Source organism: Leucoraja erinacea, chromosome 29 (genome assembly GCF_028641065.1).
Source record: "Leucoraja erinacea ecotype New England chromosome 29, Leri_hhj_1, whole genome shotgun sequence".
NCBI classification, from domain to species: domain Eukaryota; kingdom Metazoa; phylum Chordata; class Chondrichthyes; order Rajiformes; family Rajidae; genus Leucoraja; species Leucoraja erinaceus.
In genome coordinates this window covers 17,384,753-17,407,459 of record NC_073405.1, presented here as the reverse complement: position 1 = coordinate 17,407,459, position 22,707 = coordinate 17,384,753, and the positions used below count along the sequence as shown (strand labels likewise).

The 22,707-nt window shown below is 38.8% G+C and overlaps 1 long non-coding RNA gene across 1 annotated transcript; it reads right to left on the bottom strand.

Moving 5' to 3' along the window:
* Positions 1–1,067: 1,067 nt before the first annotated feature.
* LOC129711265 (uncharacterized) lies at positions 1,068–11,309 on the bottom strand. The gene is made up of 3 exons (XR_008725803.1): positions 10,246–11,309; positions 5,474–5,587; positions 1,068–3,601 (listed from the first exon to the last, which is right to left on the bottom strand). It is a non-coding gene; the product is annotated as an uncharacterized LOC129711265 (long non-coding RNA).
* Between the last annotated feature and the right edge of the window lie 11,398 nt (positions 11,310–22,707).

Genomic DNA, 22,707 nt, shown 5'->3' with positions numbered 1-22,707 from the left:
GGGGCAGGGTAGAGCCTGGATGGGGGAGTGGGGGCAGATATTGGACAAAGGTCAGAGATGAAAAGACAGAAGGTGTGAGACAAGAGGATTGAAGAGTTGCAAATGGTGGAGCTAGTGGAAGGAATGTAGGTGGATGGGGAGGCGAAAAATAGGTGCGAGTCCAGGTGGGCTACAGGGGCGGGGGCGGGCGAGCGTGTGTATATGTGTGTGTGTGTGTGTGTGTGTGTGGTGTGGGGGGGGGGGGGGGGGGGGGGGGGGGGGGTGGTTGCTATTTACTTAAAATTTGAAAATTCAATGTTCATACCATTGGGTTGCAGGCAACCCAAGCCTGGCAATGAAGAAGGCCCAGAATAGGAAGGTTAGTATGGGAATGGGTAGAGGAGTAAAAATGCTTAGCAACCAGGACATCCAATAGTGTTGATGGGTTAAGTGCAAAAGTTCGGCAAAATGGACGCAGGGTCTTTTCTTGGTATTACCGATGTACAGGAGGCTACCCCTGGAGCACCAGATCCAGTAGGAGGTGCTCATGAATCTTTGTCTCACCTCGAAGGACCGCTGGGATCCCTAAATGGAAGTGAGGACGGAGGTATAGTGACAGGTGACAAATCTCCTGTAATTGTAGAGGAAAGTACCAGACAAGGGATGGTTTGGGCTGGAGATGAGTGAACCAGAGTTGCAGAGTAGTCTCTGTGGAAGACGGAAAGGGGTGGGGTTGGGAAGGCATGAATGGTGGTGGGATCACATTGGAGATGGAAATGTCAGAGAATGATGTCTCATCCATTCCCATTCCTCCACACACACCCCTGACATCAGTCTGAAGAACGGTCTCAACCAGAAACATCATCCATTCCTTCTCTCCAGAGATGCTGCCTGTCCCTCTGACTTACACCAGCATTTTGTGTCCACCTTCAGAGAATGATGTGCCAGGGGTGAAGTCTGGTGGGGTGAAAGTTGCAGACCTGGGTAACTCTATCTTAGTTCCATCTGGGTGGAGTTGCAGTGAGAGGAGAACTAGTGCACAGAGGAGACACAGGTGAGGGATCCATCTTTGACAGCAGGGGGGGGAAACCACATTTATTAAAGAAAGAGTACATCTCTGATGACCTAGAATGGAAAATCTCATCTTGGGAGCAGATGTGGCGGATAGGGAAATTGGGAGTAGGCAGGGTTAGAAGACGTGTAGATCAGATAATCCTGGGAGTCAGTGGGTTTATACAGTAGTAGACGTCATTCAATAGTCTGCTATGAGGGAGATAAAGAGATCACGAAAGGAGAGAGGTGTCAGATATGGTCCAAATGAATGAGGGCAGGGTAGATGTTAGTGGTAAACTTAATGCAATCAACAAGTTAATGCAGGTACAGGAAGCAGCCCTGATGTAGTTATTGACGTAGCAGAGAATGAGTTGGGGGATGGTGCCTAATTGGAAACAAGGATTGCTTGATATAACCAACAAAAAAGGCAGGCATAGCTGGGGCTCATGCGAGTGCCCATGGCTAGACCTTTAAATTGAAGAAAGTGAGAGAAGTCAAGAAAAGTCGTTGAGGGTGAGGACAAATTCCGCCAGGTGGATATTGATTTGGGTCTCCATTCAAGGACAAACTGGAGGACCGTGTCACATTCCTGGTGGGGATGGAGGTGTAAAGTCAGTGGTTGTCCATGGTAAAGATGAGACCTGAGCTCCTGAAACTTGAAAGTCATTGAAGAGTTGAAGGGTGTTTGAGGTGTCTCAGATAGGTCAGGAGAGATGGACAAGAGGGGGATAGGTTCTGTGGGGCAGAGGCAATGGGGATACCAAGGCAGTCCGGTTTGTGGATTTTGGGAAGATAGAAGCAGGGACTGCAGAGCTAGGGAACTATAAGGTTTGATGTTGTGGGGGGGCAATCGTCAAAGGAGGTGAGATTGGAAACCTTCTGGGAGATGATTTTCTGGTGTTCGCCTGTGGGGATGTAGTGAAGGTCGGCGTTGGTAGGCCTGGCCTGGGGGAGTGCGGGAATAGAAACATAGAAAATAGGTGTAGGAGTAGGCCATTCGGCCCTTCGAGCCTGCACCGCCATTCAATATGATCATGGCTGATCATCCAACTCAGTATCCTGTACCTGCCTTCTCTCCATACCCCCTGATCCCATTAGCCACAAGGGCCACATCTAACTCCCTCTTAAATATAGCCAATGAACTGGCCTCAACAACCTTCTGTGACAGAGAATTCCAGAGATTCACCACTGTGTGTAAAATGTTTTTCTCATCTCGGTCCTAAAAGATTTCCCCCTTATCCTTAAACTGTGACCCCTTGTTCTGGACTTCCCCAACATCGGGAACAATCTTCCTGCATCTAGCCTGTCCAACCCCTTAAGAATTTTGTACGTTTCTATAAGGTCCCCCCTCAATCTTCTAAATTCTAGCGAGTACAAGCCGAATGTTGCGAAAGTAGTCAGTAGGTCCAACCAGGGAATAATTGGGGATGTAGTGAAGGTCGGTGTTGGTAGGCTCAAACCTGGGAGCAGGTGGGGATGCCCTGGTTGGTGTTGTTAGTCCCAGTCTGGGAGAGGTTGGGGAGGCTGTGAGGGCCGGTGGTGGCGGTTCGTTTGGCCCGGCCAGGAATGCGGTGAATTTTGTAGTCTGTAGGCCTGTGCTGTGAGCGATCAGGGATGTGGAGGGGTCAAGCAATAGCAGCTTCAGTGCACCCCTCACCTGTAAGTGGTCGGAGGCACAGTGAGCATGGTCGCTACATCTTCTAGCAGTGAAGGCGTTGCAGGTTTTGACCTCATGTGTGATCCTGCAGTGAAGCATCCGGCCTGAGGTCGGTCACGAGTGTGACTGTCGAGGATAGTCAGCGAAGAGACCGGTCTGGAGGCGAGCAGGCTTTGATCCTTGGTGGAGGTCAGGCAAGTGAGGAAGCATTGATTGAATGTTTCCATTCAATGCCCTGACTGATGAAGGCATGCGTTCCATAAGCGTTCTTTACCACAATCTATTTGTGTCACTACTTTAAGGGAGCTATGGACTTGCACCCCTATATCAAGTCAAGTATCTTTATTGTCATTCAGACTTTTCAGTATGAACAAAATTTCGTGCCTTGGAGTCATAACATAGAATAAACTAACAAAACACACAATAAACACAGATTTAACATCCACCAGTGAGTCCACCAAACCCTCCTCACTGTGATGGAAGGCAAAAGTTTTAAAGTCCATGTCTCTTCCCTCCTTGTTCTCCCTCTGCATTGAGGCGATCCAAACTTCCGATGTTGTGACCCCACCTGGTGATGGCAAGTCCCACGGCTGAATCCGAGCTCCGCAAACGGGCCGGTACAATCTCCGCGGCCTGGGGTGGTCGAAGACGCCAAAGCTGCCACCCTCCAGTCCAACCTGTGACCTGCGAGCTCCCGACGTTATCGTTCACTGAGCCCGCGGCCATGCCTCCGAGGCTCCGAAGTCGTGTCGCCGTCGCCAAAGCCCCGAAATCTGGTCGCCGCCGCCGCAACAGCCCCGAAGTCGGCCAGCCTCGCGTTGGTAAGTCCTGGCTGTCTCTGCCTCTGGAGCCTCGAGGTCGGTCCCAGTTGGAGGCCGCCAGGGAGCTACGGACTTGCACCCCTATATCCTTCTGTACATCAAAATGTTAAGTGTCCTGTTAACTGTATATGTTCCATTTATATTTCATCTCTCAAAACGCACCATCTCACATTTCCCCAGATAAACTCCATCTGCCATTTCTCTGCCTGTAACAGATCTATATCCCACTGTATTTTTTACAGCTTCCTTCACTATCCGCAACTCCACCTATTTTTGTGTCATCAACAAACTTACTATCCACTTTTTTGTCCAAGTAATTTATATATATATCGCAGCAGAGGGCCCGGCACAGATCCATGTGGAACACCACTGGTCACAGCCTCTTGCCAGAATGGCACATTTTCCCCACTACTTCAAAGTGGAAGCAAGTTGCAAATCCAGTCACTGTACCTCGATCTACTGGATCAGACAATGACAGACCTTGACGAATGCCTTACCAAAGTCCACGTCGACAACATCCACAGCCCTACCCTCAATCACCTTCTTTACCTCCTCAAAAAATCTCAATCAAGTTTGCAAGACACACCTACTCTGGACAATGCTGTCAATAATTAACCGATTGTCTTCGAAGCACAATTAAATACCATCCCTAAGCACTATCTCCAATAGCTTACACAGTACTGATGCGAGGTTCACTGGCCCACAATTTCCTGCATTACCCTGATTTCACTTCCTAATTATTAAGAATTCTCATTTTGGAATGTCTCATTGTGCAACTATTTTGAAATCCCACCAGGTTCATTATGTCTCTCAGGGATGCAATGTTTCCATCCTCATCTGAATGGTCTTTATGTCAACATGTTTGACTCTTAAATATTTCTTCATTGTGGGGAAATGAACTAAGGACAAGAAATGAGAACTTTTATTAAGGACACAAGCATAAGTTAATAGCACCTCACCTGATACTAAATATTACCAGGTCCACGTCTCATGCTTAAAAATATTAAAACATAAATATAATTTTATAGCCTATAAATTTGACCTCTGCTGTGGTGTTGGGAGGGATTTTTATGATGCGAGACTTTCCCTTGACTGAAATTGCACAGAACACTAACTTATTTCCTGTTGGGCAACTCCTATTGGAATTAAATATCGATAGAAGAGAGATGAATACAACGCATCATGGAGAATAGAAAGGACTAGGTTTGCTCCTTGGTCTATGATAAAATGGCTGACCATAACTTGCTCTGCAAATGGCCTCAGCAATGGATTACAGATCACACCAATGTCTATGTTACACATCATCATTCAGTCTTCCACTACCTCAGCTTTGCAAGGTTTGTTCTTTCAATAGTTTCTCTTTAGTCTACCGAAAAAACTTTAATTTTCAGTTCTTTTATTAAAGTTTATAAAACAAATTTGGCAACGTGAAATAAAAAGCTTGTTGTTGCTTGCTGCTCTGGTTTACACATCAACAATATGCAGTCAGCTGAGGTATCAGAGGGTTGCATTTAAATTACGCCAATTACTTGCTAGTGCCCTCAACCAGAGTCCCCATTTCACAAGTCCCTTCTCCCAATTCCTTTCTTAACTGGACCTTTCCTCATTCTTTTCACTGGTGCATTTTCAAAACTCTTTGATCCACGTCCACTACATAACCTACTTTAATAATGATTATGAATTGCGACATTCATTAGATTGTTCTTCCCCCGTTGGCCAATGGCCAGAATCCATTGTTATGGCATTACCACTTAGTCATCGGTATATTTCTTGCTTTTCATGGTTTGTGTAATATTAGGAATTATTTCCCAATTGAACCAAGGGGCACAGGCCTTTTTTAAAAAATAGAGGTGCCACACACAAGATGGAAGGACTGTCAGTGGAAATGCTTAGACATACTAACTCATTTGTAAACAATGAAAATGAACACAAACATACAAATTCTTGAAAAGTGTATTCTTACCTGTAACAAGGGGTCCACAATCAAGCCAGGAAGTTTTTGCCAAATAAGTGGTGTAGTTCACATCAGATTGTTAATCCTTTGCATCAGCTCCACTGATAATGCCACCAGCGCTAACTATTTATGCAACAAAATTTAAAAAGCCAAATAGAAAGACAAATTAAACCATTCCATCCATCAGAAGCAGTCAGTGGTTAAAATTTAAACAGTGTACTAATTCTTAAGCAGTGGACCTAAATTCTGAAATGTCAGACAACCCTTATTTAAAAAAACATATCTGTACTTCAGATGTGTCAGCTTCTCCCAGGTTTTTTGCTTATATGAATTCATTGAGCTATTTAGCAGGAATTTAGTGGAATTCTTAGGTATAGCTCCTCCGCAGTCAGTTTGAAAATGCCCATTTCCAAATTTAAAAAGGTTCTGCAAACCCATCCAACACTACTTTGAAGATATCCGCCATACATGTAACTGGGCCATGGCAATAATTGAAAATAAAATCAGTAGATCTAGGAAAGGCAGGAGAGAGAAAATAGGGAATTATAGACCAGTTAGCCTGACATCGGTGGTAGGGAAGATGCTGGAGTCAATTATAAAAGATGAAATAGCCGCACATTTGGATAGCAGTAACAGGATCGGTCTGAGTCAGCATGGATTTACGAAGGGGAAATCATGCTTGAATAATCTGGAATTTTTTGAAGGTGCAACTAGGAAAATGGACAAGGGAGAGCGAGCGGATGTAGTGTACATGGACTTTCGGAAAACATTTGATAAGGTCCCACATAGGAGATTAGTGGGCAAAATTAGGGCACATGGTAGAGTGCTGACATGGATAGAAAATTGGTTGGCAGACAGGAAACAAAGAGTAGGGATTAACGGATCCCTTTCAGAATGGCAGACTAGTGGGGTACCGCAAGGCTCGGTGATGGGACCACAGCTATTTACAATATACATCAATGATTTGAATGAAGGGATTCAAAGTAACATTGGCAAATTTGCAGATAACACAAAGCTGGGTGGCAGTGTGAACTGTGAGAATAAAGGGCGACTTGGACAAGTTGAGGGAGTGAGCAGATGCATGGCAGATGAAGTTTAATGTGGATAAATGTGAGGTTACCCACTTTGGTCACAAAAACAGGAAGGCAGATTACTATCTAAATGGTGTCAAGTTGGGAAAAGGGGAAGTACAACGGGATCTGGGGGTCCTTGTTCATCAGTCTATGGAAGTAAGCATGCAGGTACAGCGGGTAGTGAGGAAAGCAAACGGCATGTTGGCCTCTATAACAAGTCATCGAGTATAGGAGCAAAGAGGTCCTTCTGCAGTTGTACAGAGCCCTAGTGAGATCACACCTGGAGTATTGTGTGCAGTTTTGGCCCCTAATTTGAGGAAGTACATTCTTGCTATTGAGGGAGTGCAGCGTAGGTTAACAAGGTTAATTCCCGGGATGGCGGGACTGTCGTATGCTGAGAGAATGGAGCGGCTGGGCTTGTACACTCTGGAGTTTAGAAGGATGAGAGGGTATCTTATTGAAACATACAAGATTGTTAAGGGTTTGGACACGTTGGAGGCAGGAAACATGTTCCCCATGTTGGGGGAGCAGAACTAGGGGCCAGTTTAAGAATAATGGGCAAGCCATTTAGAACGGAGACGAGAAACACTTTTTCTCACAGAGAGTTGTGAGTCTGTCGAATTCTCCACCTCAGAGGGCGGTGGAGGCAGGTTCTCTGGATGCTTTCAAGAGAGGTAGATAGGGCTCTTAAAGATATGGGGAGAAGGCAGGAACGGGGTACTGATTGGGGATGATCAGCCATGAGCAGATTGAATTGGCCACTGGCTCGAAGGGCTGAATGGCCTACTCCTGCACCTAGTGTCTATTGAAATCTAAAAGAAAAACAGAAAATGCTGGAAACACTCAGACGAGTTCTTTAAGGATCTGTAGAAAGAGATAGTCAACATCTTCGGTCACAAAACCTTTCTTCCTCAACTTGAATTGCTCTGTGTCTTTCTCTGCAGGTGCTACCCAACCATTTCCATAATTTTCTGTTTTTGTATAAGGCGAGAATAAGAACATTATTTTGTAAAGGAAACTGTGAATGAAATCTGGGTGTCTTTTACTTGTACCAATATCTACAAAAAGTCTGATTGATTCTTGCTTCTGCTTCGCTATCATTTGCAATCTAGCCAGCAAACTACTGAAACATAGGGGTGTTGGAGCAGAGTGAAGTGATACTTTCACAATTTTTATATAGACAGCCTCCACGTTGCAGGGATTGCATTCCATGAAAAACCCATATCAGTTTTCCATAATGCGAACCACATCATCTGCGTTTGCATTAATGGGAGTTGAAAAAAAAAGGTTCTCGTTGAGAGTGAGATTTTATTCTGTACCAGTTTCTTCGTTAGTGATTTGTGAATTTTCCATTACCCAAATTACCGTAAAGTGAGTTACCCGTAGAAAAGGGTGGATTAGCATAATTCCAAACCTATGAATTAGAAATTTGGCAGATGCAATGCAGGAGTGTCCCGAGATACTTTAGTGACTCTGAACTGGGAGCAGAAAGACCATCTATTTTCTGAAAAGTGAACACTAGGATAAAGACATGCTACATCAGCTGTACCCTTGCTGACACCCCTGCCTCCTATAAATTAATAATGGCCACATTGGCAAGTTCTTTGATAACATCAATAATCAGTACCCAAGCATTGAGAAGCAGGTTCAGGAATGAGAGGGGTGAAACCAATGCAAGAAAACTTTAATATAACTATTAGTTAAATACTTTTGGGAAAAAGTTCATGCACTGGCAAAGTTTTGAAGAAGTTAGTTACCCATAGTGCAATTGTTTAAAATTAGACTTGAATATCATTACCAATTTATTGTTAAACAATTCAAAAGAGCTGGAAGTGGGGATTGCAATTCTGTTGTTGGTGAAACAAAGATTTCCAATATCAAGCTGTAATGCTTGTAATTGATGTGTCTTTATTAAATGATACTGATGATTAAATGTTTAACAAATTTGATGCGACACAAATCATGGAATGCTACAATTATACATTAGGATTATAGAACAGAAAGGAAGTTAAGGTAGCCTCTGGACGCTTATCTTTTTTTTGCTAATAGAGGATTAGTGGACACTTTGGTTAAATTAAAATTTCTACAAAAGGTAAATTCCCCGATTTAACTACAGAATGAACAAGGTTACAGTTCTTCTTTTATGAAAAGTAACATACAAAAAATGAGAAAGGCCTAATTTCATATCTCCCTCTACAAAAAAATCCTGTAATTTATTGTTTCAAATTCAAGGAAGCTATTTAAACAGTCAAGCCGTATCATTTTCTAAGTCTCTGAAGTGAGTCTGAGTTACAGGAACTTGATTTCACTGTATGATCTTGGGAGCCGATACACAGAAGCAGCAAAATATGGAATTCGAACCACACCATAGCCATGTTACAATACTCACCTTCAGCGGCGCTGCAGTTCTGCCACTGGCCGTATGCGCGACTTTGGCGCCTTTGAGGAGGGGGGGGGGGGGATTAAAATGCCCTTTGCCCCTGCCTGTCGGAGTCGAACTTCCTCAGGCTGTTAAGCTGCTAAAGAATAATCGACCCGACTTTCGATCTTGGAAGTTTTTTGTTTTTTTTTAATCGCGGGACAATTTAATCTCTGGAGTAAAATAAAAAGCTACTTCTAACACCGTCAACAGGACGGATCTCACATAAGGGACAAAACACAAGGTAAGTCGTGTATTTTACATATAAACTTGCTTCTTAGGATGACTTTAATCAAAATTTCCTTGGCGATAATGTGATTTTGGCCCCATACGAGCCGGCAGTGTTTTTCCTGCCGATATGAGGTTCAAATTCAATTTCACAACATTCCAATCGATCGCGTTCCACAAAAACCCACTCGCAAGATGATTAAAATGCCCATTAATTTATGGGAATTAAACAATAAATTCCTTCCATTTGGCCTATAAATTCATGACAATGAGATTTAAAAATCATGTTATATTGTGAATCCTTGTGTGAATGTTATTTGGACACTTGGCTATTTAAAAATGTTAACCTTTTCTTAAGACATGGATAGATGTTTAGATCTAGTAATTGAATTTTGTAATTAGCTACAATTAGGTAACTAACTAATTATATGCTTTAATTTCAGGTCATCCAAGTAAGATTGTTTCATATTTGTTTCAGAATGCTTCAATCTATAATAACTGAAAATTTCATTCAGTTCTCTTAATTTTTAAGAAATTTATGGGCTTTTGACTGTCCTCGATCACAGCTTTTGAGTCAAGTCAATGGAAAAGCAATAGGGAACAAGATTCTAATTTCCGAGTCTGAAAATGGCCATAACGTTTTTAATACTGAAGATATGAAAGTGAATTAGGTGTCAAATTGAACTTTTTATGCTTTATCTGGTGGGATAAATTGCAGACTTGATTTTTAAGAATCTCAAAATATTGTAACATTGCTACAAAACAAGTGGAAAGGCTGAATAATTGCAGCCATTGACGATAATGCAGTGGCAACATATTGAGACACTGAGTTACCCAAGGATTTCATTTCTGAGCAACTTTTTTGAAAGAGAATGATTGGAATAGGAAATAATCCAGAACCAATTCCATGAACATTAGAAAGCACTTTTATTTCCGTGGTTTTAACTTTAGAAAATAAGTGTGGATTCTCTAATCTTTCAATTGAGCTGTTAAATACTTTTGGGGGAAACTGGAGACAAAAAAAATAAAATATAAGCTGAAGATAAGTTTTCCAGTTTTACCTAGATGAGTCTAATTCGTTCTTCATTTCTCAGGAAATTTCCCCTGGAATTTGAGCACAAGGTGTTGATGACTGCATCATATCCGAATCCAATAGCTTTTGTAAAAAAAAAAGAACATTCTGCATATTTGTAACAATTAAGTGAACAATGCAAAACATCAACATTACATTGAAGCAGGACTTAATCAAAGTTCTCTAAAAGCATCAATTTGTGCAGTGGCAATGTTGAAGACGCAATGATCTTGGAAATAAAATTCATTCATTAGTTTAGTTTAGAGGTACAGTGTGGAAACGGGCCCATTGGCCCACTGAGTCCAGCTGACCAGTGCAGTGATCCCCACACACTAACACTATCCTACACACTAGTGATAATTAACCTACAAACCTGTACATCTTTGGAGTGTAAGAGGAAACGGGAGCACCCGGAGAAAACCCACGCAGGTCACAGGAAGAACATAAAACTCTGTACAGCCAAGCACCCATAGTCTGGAGCAAACCCGGGTCTCTGGCACTCTAGTGTCGTCCCTAATTTTTTAAAATTCCATTAAGCCATTTCTCCCAAATTTTAAATTTTCTCATTTGATTATAAAAAAGGCTGAGACATGCCATAGTCCTCCCCACCGTTTAAAATAGTATAATGATCATAGAGTAATTCATTATTTTCAGACAATCTATGCAATTGGACTAGAGATAGCAAAATTACCAAGTTACAATATGGAAAATCTATCTACATGCAAAAGGACCAAAAGTTTGCTAAACTTGTAAGCAGCGATCTATAGAAAGGAAATCAAATTTGAGTTAGTGGACTACCTTTGTTCTTCAAAAAAACTGCAATTTAACAGATGGCTTCACTATGAACATCTGAGAACCTGGCATTTAATTCTTATTGAAGCACAGGTGAAACTGTTAGCTGGCAAAATTGAAACCCTCCCAAGGTTTTGGTTAAATTGAATTGAATGCAAATTGCAGGATACCAGAGCAAAACTCATGCCCTGTAACGTATTAACACAACAATTGATTAATGTTTTAGAATAACCTGGACTATGAATACGGGAATGGTATAGGCTAGGGGGGTGGGGGTGGGGTGAGAGCCCATTTTTCCTGATAAATACCAAAAACATTCAAGCGTACATTATATATTCAAAAATCAAGGTTTAACTACAATGCAACTGTGACATGCCGCCATGGCTCATGATGGACACCCATTTGGGTGAGTGTAAAGTATTAAGTGCCCATGTCCCAAAATGGAAGTTTGATCAGCAGAGAAAACAGTGGAAAGATCAGTGTGATGATTACGTAAGGGGCGGCATTTGCTTCCCTTCTACGATTCCTGTTGCATTATGCCCCAACAGTTCCAGAGATTTAATGGAAACTAGAGCAAGTGGGACCCGTTGGGTCCCTGTCACACGGGAGGCCCGTTCCCCAAACGCAACCCGTTCCCCAAACGGAATATTCAATTATAATCTGCTGCTGACTGAGCAAATTTTAGGTCAGGTATCACTAAAAGCTATGCTGCCATTTCTGGTGGACTAGAAATAGGGAATACATATACAGGTACTTGGCCTCACTCAGGGCAGAAGTGCCAAAGTGCTGGAGAGAAGGGATGGGGTTTAGACTAAAGAGATTTTAAGACAAGGATCTGTTTAAATTTGACAAGTATCGGTCAAGTACAAGGGTTCATTGTAGGGCTATTAAAGCTATTTCATAAAAACAATTCAGAATCAATCTCAACCGTCATACTTAAATTTACATATCCTTGTGATCATTATATTCACCAAATTAAGGTGCAAAATACTAGATGTTCGCATCATGTCATTGTGTAAACATTAACCTAGGCTGATTAATTAATTTCAACTATCAGTTATATCATCTTGCATAGAATTTCCTTGGTAAAGGTTTAACCTACTTTTTGCCCCAAAGGTCCCAATTATCCAGCTTCTATAAGAACATGTGCAGCAATTTTTGATGTTCAGTAAGAAAAACACACCATTGCAGCTAAGCTGTGATTTGATTGCAGAACCTATTTTATAAGTGGGAACATGAATGCTCTTCTGGATGTTATCCTTCCACACTGGGCTGAAGCCACCAATGGAATCCAACTTCAGTGTTCAATGAAAAAGGTTTCCAAATGTTTAGGGCTATTTATCAGAAAGAGGTACAAAATAAAGATGATCTGAGACAGAGGCTAGATGAAAGGTTATTAAAAAAGAGCCTGGATGTTATTTCAAAGAGTATTTATTCCAGTCTACATACTTCAGACCTGCTGTTTTTCTACTGGACTGTACAGCAATATGCATTTTCATGAAAATTGGTCATAAAAACAGTAACTTCTTATAAAAGACATGTACAGTAATGTTCCTAATAACACAAATACAAACCACTTCTGCACAGTTGACATACAATCCAAAGTGACAACTTAAAAGTAAAATCATTTTCCACTTGTGCATTTTATTTCATTACTGGAATATAAAACACAATGTGCTATGCTAGTTTTGGGCAGACTTCTCAAGGGCTAGACAGATGGGAGCAGAGATAATGGGAATAAACATTACTCCTGCAATTGGGAAAAAAAGATTTAGACCATTGAGATCAACGTATGTCCTCAGCTCATTTGTGAAGTCTCAGCAATAGAGATGAACAAATGCCTCTTCAACAAATGGGCTGCAGTTCTCCAATTTACGCTCACCACTTAAAAGTCCAACAGAATATGATGTCATATCTTGATAACCCTTTCCTTCGACGAGCCTTCAGGGTAAAATATATTAAAGATATGCCTCTACTTGGCCACAATTGCACTTCAATTTTAATCTAATTTATCCAATAATGAGGCAACATTAATAACTGCCTTTTACAATCCTTTAGGTACAATATCTAAATTGATCAAACCAGAAAAATATTGTGCAACCTTACATATGAAAGCAAAACATCAGCCATTCACCGTAATCTGGGTCATAGTTCTTTGCTTCCCACATTTCCTGCTTTTTGTTCCAATTAGAATATGGTTGCCAAGACAACAAGAACTGATTTCAAGTTGCAGCCTGCTTTGGACCCTCTGAAGTAATCCAATTTTATGGAAATTACAAAACTGGATTTTGATTGGCCTCAATACATTATCTATTGCTATCCTTCAGTAGTTTACTCTAGTCATACCTGGGTCTTTGGTGCTGTGAGCCAGCAATACTACCGCTGCACCACTGTCCGCCTATAAATATGACACAGATACCCAAATTGCAGCCTAAAGATGATATGTGGCTCTTATCTCATCAATCCAGCATCCAAAGTACAACATGATTGGGTGAAGATTCAGTTTGAAGAGCTTGTGTTTTTAAAAACATACTTGCCTCAATTATAGCTACATTCCAAATCTGCACACTATTTTAACAATTTGCATTATGCACATTATGGAAAACGTGGAGTTTAATTTTATATTTGTTCCACAAAAATATACTTGAAGTAGGATTACTATATCTTAGACACCTTGAACTATATATTTACTACACCTTGAACATTTCAATTTTTTGGAGATGAGGTACACAAAAGGCATCTTATTTCCACCTCTCTTCCACAATTCCATGTCTATTATTAACCCATGGCAGAATCTTAAGAACAGGGATTTGATATTATTTTTGGAATCATCACCACCAAATCGAGGTTATGTCACATCTTGATTGTGAGACCTTGTTGGCGCAAACAAATTACCATATTTACTTCCAACACGAGTAAGAATGCTTGAGAATAATGGGAAATAAATTCAAACACAATTATCCAATAGAATCGGGATTAGCTGGGAAAATGGGCAAGGGAATGGCCGAGAGAAATTAAACCAGTCAGATGCAGTGACATTTTCCTGTAAGTTAAACAAGGCCAGGGCATACACATGAATGGCAGAACCATGGGGAGTGTTACTGAACAGCGAGACCTTGGATTGAGATCTTATTCCCTGAATGTGAAGGCATAGATAGATAGGGCGGTGAAGAGTGCAAAAAAGATACATAGGAATGATGCCAGGACTGGAGGGCTTGGGTTATAGAGATTAGATAAGGTGGGACTGTTTTCCTAGGTGAAATCTTATTGGGGTTTATACATTTAAGACGGGCATTGATAGGGTAGTTACAATCTTAATCCCCTGGAGTCTAAAACAGAATGACAAGTTTAAGCTAGGAGGGAAAAGATTTAAAGGGGAAATGCAGAGCAAGTTTTTCCACTCACGGTGATAGTGTGTATGTAGAGTGAGCTGTGAGAGAAGACAGAGGCCAGTACATTTGAGACGTTTAGAATGGTACAAGCATAGGAAAGGCCTGCTATAAAATTGAATTTTTATATATCCACAAAACTACATTTTTATTTGATTCTGGGATATACAAGGTAGCAGAGAGCATGCTGACCGGTTGCATCGTGGCTTGGTTCAGCAACTTGAGCGCCCAGGAGCGGAAAAGACTACAAAAAGTTGTAAACACCGCCCAGCCCATCATAGGCTCTGACCTCCCTACCATCGAGGGGATCTATCGCAGTCGCTGCCCCAAAGAGGTTGGCAGCATCATCTAGGACCCACACCTCAATGGTATATGGACACACTGATATGTTCTGTATTTATGCCTACTATATACTGTGCTGAAGCAAAGCAAGAATTTAATTGTCCTATCTGGGACGCATGACAATAAACTATCTTGAATCTATCATCAAAGCATTCAATACCAATGGTAGTAAACGTCAGACTACTATCTCCTGTCAGCTGTTAGACATTCTCTAATTGTAATATGCTTCGTAATAAATTATATAAAATCTTGGTGTAATGATGAGATTGCCACCAGACACAAATGTATAACACTTAACCACCATAGCAGGCAAAGTTGAGTGAATAGGAATTTAAGCAAAAGGCTTGCCCGTTGTACAAATCGACCTAAATCTTAGATATTGTCAATTTACAAATAAATCTACCTTAATGATGGATATTGTTAGTTTCCCATTTAATAACCTGATCATTGCAAAATCAATGGTGCATAATCATTTAGTAAACACTAGGCCTTGCCTCAGCATTTTCAATCAAAGGGAGCAAATAAAATCTAGATTCTGGATGAAAAGTAATTCTTAAAGCTGCCAAGAGTCTCAACCAATTATACAACTTGTAAAATTTGACCTTTGGTGGATAATTGTTCAGTAGCACAACCTAAATGGTGCTGGTGACATTCAACATGGACGCATGATTAATATACAACAGAAACAATCTAAGGAACTTCCTCCATGTTAATTCCAAATAGACTTCTGCACATTATTTATCATACGTCGCACTGATAGCAGAGCAGTTGGAATGAGGTAAACTTGTCCAGTAATTCAACATTGCAACACTTTTACAATAATAGAAATATTAGCTTAACTGTTCCTGAAACAAACATAGCATCAGTATTAGTATAGTTTTATCCTCTGCTGAATGCAGTTGCCCAAGGCGAATAATGACTCAATTTGTTAATATCTGGCTCAGAGACACAAAGATTTATCCAGTTCAGAAGCACTCTGTATAAAATGAGCAGTGATTAAATGCTGACAGTACATTAATGTTAAATAGTAGAACAATTTGTGCTAAATTTCTTAAAAGCTGCATTAATTATGATTGAATTCCTTGCTCTGCATACTCCCAACCTCATCAGCAAAAATGTTAGCAATTTATTCAAGATTTACCCTTGCGCACTGTCGATGGCATCCAGCTACATAACTGCACTTTTCATTACAAATGCTTTATGAAAACACGAGAAAAAAGAGCCAAAGGCCAATTCTGAGCATGTAAATTAAGCTTATTAGCCACATTAAAAAAAAACACAAAATAAAGGAGTTTATTAGTATGTCCCATTTCTCTTCAAAGTTAAGAAATTTCTGCAGGTTGCCTGCAAATTTATTCCAATCTTTAGATATTGAGGCACTGATTGATTGGTCAGTGAATATTCTTTATAGGTAATCTATACAGACACTTCAAATTTACTGCAAATGACTCAAACTAAAAATGTAGGCATGAAAGCATGTGGCAGAAGTTGAAAATGCAGTATTAAGTTCAACAGGACACATAATTGTGGTGCATTAATTAGCCTGCAGAACACCATTGTTTGGTAGATCTAAGTGATGTTTATTTCGCTCTTGCAAATCTATAAAGGATAAGTGCATATTTACCCATTAACATAGTGGACAATATACAGCAGTTTCATCCAATGTCGAGATAGGTTGGAAACGGTTGCTGTATTTTTCCATAGTTAAATCACATAACAGTTTAAAAAAAGGCTGCCGAAAAAAGGAGGAAAAAAAAGCGGAGGTATGTGGTCGTCCATGAATTCACAACTGATAGCAATGGATTGCGTAAAAACAAAGTTGGTGCTACATTTCGACCTGTTATTTGTGATAAAACTGTCCTAATTATTTCAGATGAACGTTTGTATTATATTTCAGAATCCAACAGCCACAATATGACTAAAAGCCACCATAATAGGTCAATTTTGAGAACAAAACAGTCCTGATGGAGAAAGTAGCATGTTAGATCATCCAAAGTTTAGGATTCTCCTTGGTGCTTAGGGGCAAATGAATTTATCATACTAAACAAGCTTAATTGTTATTTAAGAAGTAATTGTTTGTTTTAAGACTATCGCTTTTTATTAAATAAATGAACGGAAGAAACAGCAGTGCTTTTTGTGGGAATATTTAGATGCAAATGTGTCATGGCCCAAAGCTGATCTGAGAAAATCTGAGTAAAACATCAAAATATAATGACAATAGTGCAAATATTAGCAAGTGATGCTGCCATCATTTTGTACATAAATACACTATGCTGATATTGAAGTTCATATCAATGTGTGGAGTAGGAAGAAGAACTGAAAAATATTTTCAAATACTATTTTTAACTGTTTAGTTTAATCCTTTTAGGCAACTCAAGATAATCATGGATACAGTTTAATTCGGCTTGAAAACCTGAAAATAAAACCCATGAACACTGTAAAAAAGCAAATCAAGAGTTCAGTCAGACGTCTTTTAAAACAGAATCAAACATAATTTAATATTGGTGAGAAAATAAATTAAGTACAAAATGTTTAATAACTTAAAACAGCCTTCGTCTGGCTTTGTAGCAAACTAAAATAAAGCAACAGTATTTAAACATTTACATCCACGAACTCAGTACACATCAAGCCCAGGCACATCAGTCTTGCCAGGAACTATACCTTGTACTGCATTAGTAAAAATAACTCCTACTAGCTGCCATGCATTATTTAACTCTGGGGGGAAAAAAAAGTGTAACATACAACTTTAAAATATATTACACCTGCCCATTCTTTTTTACTCAATCTCAAAACCTATGGCTGTTACTCAGGATAACCACACAAACATCCAATCTGCTTTGTACCACTTTTCCAATCCTGGAACATTTCCAACTCTTGTGCTTCTTGCAGTTTCACTCTGGAATGGTTTCACTTTTTAGTAGTTGTGGTGCTAAATATTCAAGTTAGTAACATTATTAGATACAACATACTTTCATCTCTGGTAGCTAGAACTTTGACATATCATGTTTATTAGGGCACTAAATTATATAATTATATCACCAACTGCAGAACATTGGTTCAAGGCATAACAGATCATTTATTATACCTCAACATTTTTGGAGATTTACAAATGTATTTTACCCCTCAGACCTTAGGATAAGTGGAAGAAAATAAATACTCAAATGAGCGCCATGTACAGAGGCTATAAAATGCTTACAGCCAAATTGAAAACTGTTGGGCTTACATGCATTTGAATCAGGCTACAACCTGAAAGATTCAAATCCCCATGTCATCTTTCTCATTATACATGCCAATGCATGCACTAGAACTTGTGATACTGTGCCACACATGAGGTATGTGTGTCACTGTTAATTTTAACAAGACTAAAGTTTGATTGAATTCTGAATTCAATCAAAACTATAGAAGTGGGCTGGGCTTTTTATTTTGTACTTAAATGTTCAAATTACTCCATCATGTCTCTTACTAAAAAAGTTAATTTAAACAATGTTTTGCTTCTACAAAATAAACAATTCTAAGCACAGCTACAATCTAGAATGGAGGCATTAGTGCAACTCAATGTCTAATTTGTAAACCACATTTTCATTTTACAGAGGTCAGGCAGCTTGGCCCAAAATGCATTTCACCCTATGAAGTCTTGGCCATGTTTGATATCTAGTGTTTCAGCTGTAAAATCCACTGCAAATACACCCCCTTATCCAATTAGTTACACTACACCATCTCCATTTTTTGTGTGGCAATTTTATGTATAATAGCAAATCAAAAGTAGTTGTCCAGTACTGAACATTAGACAACTTTGCCAGAAATGTCAAAGATTTGAATTGGTTATGATATGGCAATTAAATCAACTTTGCCTAACTGTAACTAAGCATGGCTGAACATCTGTGTTTATTTTTTGTAATTTAAAGGGGAAAAACATAATTAAAGCTGTTAAGGGCTACACTTTTAAAGTGCTGTTTGATACCTCTTTATACAATGAGATATAGTTGAAATTTAACTGAGGGATTATCCTAAAGACAGTTCAAAATTAACCTACAAGGAAAAAACAGATGACTTTAACAATTAATATAAACCATTTCCTCTGGTTGGAGATACAAGGATCATAAAAGCTTGGTTTTTGCAGCATTTATTTGCCTGTATCTTCTGCAGGTCATGGAGTTTGAATTTATAGTGTGCATAAATTTTACACGCAGAAATTAATAAAAGCATCAAACAAACAGATTGCTACATTTTTGTTGATACCAGAGTATTGAATTCAAGTATGTCAAGATGACGTCAGCATTCTACACTACAAATTAATCTAGTTCCCATTAAGCACAATGCAAAAAAACAAAAACTAGTTGAGACAGCATCAAAAATATTCTGTAGATAATACTATGAATGAATATACAAATATACAAAATAAAAAAAATGATGCAACTAAAATAAAGGAAATGCCCTGTATAGTTGTCAATCTACTTTAATATTCAAGCAACTTCACGTGTTATCTGATAGCATTAGCTGAAGGTGCATTCTTTCCTGAAGAGGTGCTAATTAACATTTGGTCCCATTTTAACTCCCAATATGTGTGATGAGCATGTGAAGCCTTTATTGCCTTTAGTTTGAACATAAAACATTGCCTTTCATTTTCTTTGAGATAAAGGAAGAATACAAAGATCCATTGGCATTGCCTGCATTTCAGCTATTGGAGGGTTTTAATATCCACTGGTCCTGTCTCAATTTCAGCTGCTTAATTTCAGATGGAAGATCTAACACTGATCCTTTGTAAAAAAATAACTTTCCAACATTTACAGGTCAGGCCTGATACTCCTGAATCTGTTTCCCCACGCTAAAATTCAACCACAATAAAGTATATTAAAAGCAAAAAAAAAAAAAATCAGTGGCGAACACCTACTTTAGTTTTAAGCCAGAAAGAATTTTCATTGAGTACTTGGAATGGATATAGGATATGAATGATCCCTCTCTCCTCTCCTCCAACCCAACGATCCCACCCATTCTCAAAGTCTGAAAATAATAGTGATCGGGTTAATAAGTCAACAGAAATCCAATAAATAAAAAATCGTTACTAACTATACTCAAGATTACTTGGATATAAATACATTTACTTAAAATGTTAAATAATGAAAGTTTTCAACAGAAAGACTGGATTCTTAACAAGGTGACAATTTAAACTACTCGTGCAAAACACAAAGTAATGGCCAAATATAGCAAGAAAAATCTACCGAATAACTGGGTACAAATTAACACCATTTCTCTCTTATTTATTTTTAACTAACTACTTTCCCAAAAGAGTTAGACATTATGATGTTGTCAAGCTCTTCAGCCACTTGCTTAAATAGCCATTACTCACCTATAAGTGAATAGTGGCTGATTTGTTATAAAATAAGAGCTTCATAACTACTATTTTCTACGTAGAAATAACCACATGAAATCCAATTATCCGAAGCTATAAAACTGTCTAGACAGCCGAGTGTGTACTATCCAATTTGTAAACCAGGCTGTAATGTTTGGCTCTCACCAAATGAAATTATAATTGTACAGGTGTTTTCATTATCATTACAATCCAAGAAGTTACATCTACATCAAATTACAACCTGTCAAGCAACAGAACTCTAAAAATGGGGGCTTTGCAGTCATATGGATACAAAGTAGAGAAATAGTAATTGTCAACTGTCGCTCTTCAAAATGTAGTGAATGGGACTATCTGAAGAATCAGCAAAATCACAAACTATGCTGAGAATGAAACCAGGAATTGCATTTTGTTTTAAGAGTTTTTAAAAACAGGTCAAATCTATTTCAGAATCATGCATATTCTTTTGACACTGTAAACTTGCAAGAAACTACAGTTTCTCTATATTACAGGTTTCATTGTACTTTTTGACAAGGTGCAGTATGGTAGATATTTTGTGGTGATTTTAAGAGGAAACATTGAGAGAGATAATGCTGGGGCAATTGGGCAAAGAATAAGAGGGGATGGAATTAATTATAGAAATCTTATTGATGAACTTATCCCATTCAACATGGTTGTTCAGCTGCTTTGGAAATGTAACCATTTGAAAACTATCGAGGTTTAAAAAATGTCACTATTTCTAAATTTGAAGGAATTAAATGTCTACTGTTATTTTGCAATAAACCATTTGTGGACAACTGAGCACTTGGGAAAATCTGTGCAGTTTCCACAAATTAATAGAATTCATGAACTGTAAGCAAAACAAGAATGATACCTTTGAAAGACAAAAGATCTATAGTGAAGCATTATCAGTGGATGCGACCCCATGGTCTAGTTCTTCACTTAGCTTTTGCTTTGGACAGAGCAAATACTTTGGATATCACAATTAATTTTGGATACAGCATTAAGGCTTCACCACTCAACAGCACACAGGCATAAAGCAAGACAGTGAAGACCAGAGGGTGACATCTCTGATATTTACTGGCTTTGATTTTGTTGTGATTAGTTATTTCAAACAAAAGTGCAAAGTGATTGGTTATCACACATCACACCATTTAAGCTAATGGTATTAAGCAGAAACTAATTTCTATTAACTGGAGGTTGGTCAGTAAAGAAAGAGGGAAATGTGAATTATAGAAGATGTACGCAAGTTTGAATTTATTTAGTTTTACCTCCAAGCAGTAATGTGTTCTAAAGTGTGTCAGATGGGAGTTCAAGGAGCACTGACCATGATATGTCGAACAATAATTGCACAATACCCTTTAGCTGGAAAAATATGCCACCAAACCAACATATAAATTAATTGACTATTCACTTATAAGCATGGATTTATCAGCTTATGATTGTAGAAAATTTGGCCTAGTATTCCACTAAAAAAATTCTGTTATCAAAAGTTTTATCATTTTAATCATACACAAAATACCAAAAGGAACATTTGTCAAATACAGACAGACCTCTTGGTAGAGATGTATATTGCTGAGTATTATAATCACCCAACCATAAACCATACTTCCTATAATATAAACTTCATCTCACCATTAAGCACCCAAGCTGTCAGATAGATTCTCATTTCAGAGTTGTCTTACAAATGCTGAATGTAGTTAAATAAATTGAAGATATTTAACTTGGTTGAATAATAAAACAGTTTGCTCGGATGAATAATCAGCCTTAAACCAAATTTAAGCCAACAATTTGTGGTGGAAGTCAAAATAAATGAATACTTTGCTATTTTACCTCAACATGCTTTTCCAAATTATTTCAGGTACATAGTACTTCAAGTTCTATTCAAATTGAGTAAAGTCCTATTTTCTACCTCAATGTAAAGCAAATTCTAAGTGCTATAATTATCTTCTTATCCTAATAAAAGTAAATTTCTTCTAAATACTTAAAGCAGCAAAATTAGGAGGAAGAGGCCTAGAATGATACATACAAAAACCTTAAATCAGTCACCGCTAATCGGATGGTCTTATTCCCCTCAGATGCAATCACAATAACATTCCAGCAAGTTGCTACAGTCCAATATTTACATATGAAAATTGAACTGCATGTTTTTATCACTATTTCCTCCACTACTTCTTCCTAAAAATCGTGGAAGCTGGGGAATGAGAAAAGTAACTGAAGTATACAAACTATTTTGAGACATGCTAATTGAGACACTCTCAAAACCTTGTCTCATATTTAAATGCAGCACTGCATTTGGCACAAAAATATTTAATGTATTGCTACGTTTAGTGTCAGCTCCTTATGCCACAAGTTTGAAATCAGGCTCATTTGTACATTAACATAGTTTAGCTTCCCCAAATCACTTAGCACTATCCTGAATAATATGGTAAGCCTAAGCAACAAGTCTATCTTTCCAGCCTGCCCTTACTTAAACAGGACCAGTGGATTTATGTCTGCATTTAATTCTAACAAGATTTAAAAGCCGGCTACAGCAATCTACCTGTTGAAGCTTATTTAAAAGTTTACTGGTTGGCATACA